Here is a 4,229-nt window from a genome sequence, read left to right on the forward strand (position 1 = left end):
GTGAGGGGGAGAGGTTGAGGGGCAAGGGCTGAGAGCAATAGTACGCAAGGAAATAAAGGAAGGAGTGAAGAATGCAGGAAGGAAAGCAGAAAGGGAGAGAAGGAAGGAGGGAATTAGGGAGGGAACAGGGAATGGTAAGGTGGACGGAGGAAAGGGGGCAGAGAGGCAAGCGGAGAAAGAAGGAGGCGAGTGGAGGGAGAAAGACAGAGAAATAGGAAGAGTGAGGATGTGGGGGTGGAGACAGAAAGAAAGAGAGAGAGAGAGGGGTTGGAGGATTGAAGAGGTCGGGAGGGAACAAGATATGGAGGGGGAGCAGCATGAAGGGACATGGTTAACTCTGAGGGGACTCTGGCTGTTGGAGTGATGCTGTGAGCTGATGACATTCCTGAGTGAGTGTAAGACTGGGCTCCGAGTTTAGTCTATTTTGAACTTTGATGCAACTGATGGTCCCATCTGGAACTTCCTGGATCTTAAACCCCAAACAAGCAACACAGAAAATCAAACACTCATTAATCCATAAAGAGGCAGCAACCGGAAGACAAACAGGATGTGAACAATGTTCTCAGTCCCTGTGGAGCAGGACTGATAGTTTTTTTTAAATTGCTGCTTGTGTTTTCATCTTGTAAATGATGGTCTGTGTGAACAGGAATAAATTACACGGTTTCTGGAAGGTGTGTTTTTAAAATTCCACTCTCTGGATCTGACAATCAGACAAAATGGTGGGATTTACTGGGAACGGTTCCATCTGCCAGAATATATTTGTTCCCCAGCTGATAGTTTACGCCAAGAGTGTGTTTGTGTGAGGGAGAGAGAGAGAGAGACAGAGTATGAGAGAATGTGGGACAGAGAGAGTGTGGGAGAGACAGTGACTGTGAGAGGGAAAGAGTGAGTAAGAGAGAGAAAGAGTATGTGAGTGAGAGGAAGAGTGAGAGAGAGGAAGTATGACGTGAGCGAGCAAGAGTGTGTGTGACAGAGTGACAGAGAGAGTGTCTGTGGGTGCGTGTGCGCGTGTGTGTGTGTGTGTGTGTGTGTGTATGTGTGTATGTGTGCCCGTGTGTGTATGTGTGCCCGCACATGTTTGGGGAAGTTGGTGGGGAAGGCTGGAGAGGAATGGCATCGCATAGAATATGAAAGTGAGGTAATGAAGTTGTCCTGGCAACCCATCCAACACACAAATAGCAATGATTCAATTAACCTAGAGATACGATGGGCTGGGCAGCTAACTTCAGCAATTCCAAGATTCAAATTGGTTTGGCCTACAAGTACTGTTCTCAGGGAGCTGACACCCGGAGAGGAATGTTAATTTGAATAATGCATAGCCAACTCCTCTCACTGATGCACACATCTTTTTCAATTTCCTCCCAGGGTCTGATCTCTCCCAGTCTCACTGTCTATTCCTCCAGTATATCCTTCCTCAATGCCCAGGCAGTGAGACATTTGTCATTCTTGTATTTGTCCTGATGAGTGCCAGGTGGAAAGCTTCAGTGACACACCTCCCAGGGATATTTAACTGTAGAAACAATCACCAACGAGGTCAGTTCTCGCCATACCAGCTGCCCGCAGTCCTTTTTTTTAAATCATTCACAGGATGAGGGTGTTGCTGCCAGGCAGCATTTATTGCCCATCCCTAATTGCCCAGAGGACAGTTAAGAGTCAACCACATTGCTGTGGGTCTGGAGTCATATGTAGGCCAGACCAGGTAAGGATGGCAGTGTCCTTCCCTAAAGGACATTAGTGAACCAGATGGGTTTTTCCCAACAATCGACTATGGCTTCACGGTCATCATTAGATTCTTAATTCCAGAATTCAAATTCCACCATCTACTGTGGCAGGATTCGAACCCGTGGCCTCAGAACATGCACGGAAATGGGTCAGCCATGGCTATGGAATGAGGGTCTGGTTACAATCAGTTAACGTGGCCCTTTAGGCAGATTGAGTCTTGGTTTGAACAACATGGGAAGGGACAGCTGTACAAAAACACGGTGAACTTAATGCAGTGGGAGGACCTTACGGTATTCTCAGGCAGTGCTGCTTTTCCTGTATTACAACAGCGATTGCACACCAGACCGACATGATGTTATAAAGTCACAAAAGGCTGTGAAGAAATGCAAGTTCCTCTTTTTCAGAATCTGCTTGCTGCCTTAGTCAGCTCCCAGTGAGCAGAGGAGAGACCTGGGGAGTAATAGAGAGGGTGAGGAGGTGCCATGGTCAGTGTCAGTGGAAGGGGGGGCATTATCCTTCTGACACATATCCACAGGGGCAACAGGTGACTAGGCCCCAAGTCCTTACTCCTAGTCCCAGGCTTTGGGCCTAAATTGGCAAAAAGACAGATAAACCTGAGAGAACCAGAGAATACTGTCATATAGAAAATAAATTATGTTCAGCTAAACACTGCAATCCTGAAAACCCCACTGTTTCTCTGCAAGTCCCTCTAAAACAGGGAGCATGGTGTTGACCCGCTTCCTGTGGTGGGAAAGAGTAACAGGAAGCCAAGGGCGCAGCTAGGGTCAACGATAAATGGTCAAGGCAACCAAAGGCAGCATGTCGACTCAAAGCACAAGTCTTGACAACCTGACAATCTTCTGTCATTTTATTTCCCCAGTAAGAGACTAAAGGGAAGCAACGGAAGCACTGGGAGGTCATGTGGGTAAAGTTAGTGTCGAGGCAACAACAATAACAACTTAGGCACAACCTGCTCCATTAGCATCCTTAAAGGTAGTGTTTAAGAAAATAACAGGAGCAGTAGGCCATTCCCCCCCTCAAATCTGACCCATCATTCAACATGGGGCTCATCTGCCCCAGACCTCAACTCCCTCTTTGTGCCAGCTCCTCACAGCTTTCAACTCCCCGATATTTCAACAATCTTCCTCCTTTTCGCGTACTCTCAGTGATCCAGCCCCCACAACTCTCTGCAGTAGATAACTTCAGGCATGCACTGCCCTCTTGAGAGAAGAAACTCCTTCAAGCTCAGTTGTAAATGTGTGTTCAGTATTCTGTAGTTATGTATCTGGCTCGAGATTTTCCGCTTGTGGAAATGTCTTCTCAACAGTGAACCTGTCAAAACCCCTCAGAATTTTGTATGTTTCAAAAGGATTGCGCCTCATTCATCTAAACTCTAATGATTAAAGGGCTAACCTGTTTAGCTGTTCTTGATAAGTCAACCCTTCATCCCAGGAATCAGCCGAGTAAATCTCTGTTGTTCATGTTAGAATGGTGATGCATTGCTGTGGGGATTAAGGACTCTCAGTTGTTGCAGGGGGTCACACCCTCACTGGGTACATGACCCTGTGCTCTCTCACAGTATTTACTCCTCCCTTTTCACTGGTGACTCTGTGTTCCCAAAGGACTTGATCAAGATTCAAATCCTTCCGTATTCCCTGCTGAATCCCGCACAGTCATACATGGGTCATGGGCAGAGAACATCTCCCAGAGAACAGCTGTGGGTCACAGCCCTCTACCACCCTCCCAACATCCACTTTATCCAGGCCATTCAGTATTCTCTAAGTTTCAATTAGATCCCCCCTCATCCTTCTAAACTCCATCAAGTATAGACCCAGGGTCCTCAAACATTCCTCATATGTTAAGTTTTTCATTTCTGGGACCATTCTTGTGAACCTCCTCTGAACCCACTCCAGGGCCAGTACATCCTTCCTGAGATATGGGTCCCAAAATTGCATACAATTCCTTCCTTGGCCTGGATAGAGTGGATGTTGGGAAAATGCTTCCATTGGTAGGAGAGTTTAGGACCCGAGGGCACAGCCTTAGAGTAAAGGGAAGGCCCTTTAGAACGGAGATAAGGAGAAACTTCTTCAGCCAGAGAATGGTGAATCTATGGAATTCACTGCCACAGAAGGTTGTGGGGCCAGATCATTAAGTACATTTAGGACGGAGATAGATAGGTTCTTGATTATCAAGGGGATCAAGGGTTAGGGGGAGAAAGCAGGAGAATGGGGTTAAGGAACTTATCAGCCATGATTGAATGGCGGAGAATACACGATGGGCTGAATGTCCTATATCTTATGGTCTTATGAATGTCAGCCAGACACTTTTCCTCTTTTAGCAGAAGCTTTGTGGGATCTTTAAACCAATATTCCCTCAGCCTGGGCCATTACTCTCCCAGCACGGACTGAGAGACTGGGCCATTACTCCCCCAGCATGGATTGAGACTGGGCCATTACTCCCCCAGCACGAACTGAGAGACTGGGCCATTACTCCCCCAGCACGGACTG

At 47.2% G+C, this 4,229-nt stretch overlaps 1 protein-coding gene across 1 annotated transcript in view; it reads right to left on the reverse strand.

Annotated features, from left to right (window-relative positions):
- The window catches only part of iqgap1 (IQ motif containing GTPase activating protein 1), a 100,558-nt gene that overhangs the window by 40,200 nt on the left and 56,129 nt on the right, over positions 1–4,229 (reverse strand). The gene's annotated exons all lie outside the window — the stretch shown is intronic.

This window comes from Rhincodon typus, chromosome 36, assembly GCF_021869965.1.
Source record: "Rhincodon typus isolate 14 chromosome 36, sRhiTyp1.1, whole genome shotgun sequence".
NCBI classification, from domain to species: Eukaryota; Metazoa; Chordata; class Chondrichthyes; order Orectolobiformes; family Rhincodontidae; genus Rhincodon; species Rhincodon typus.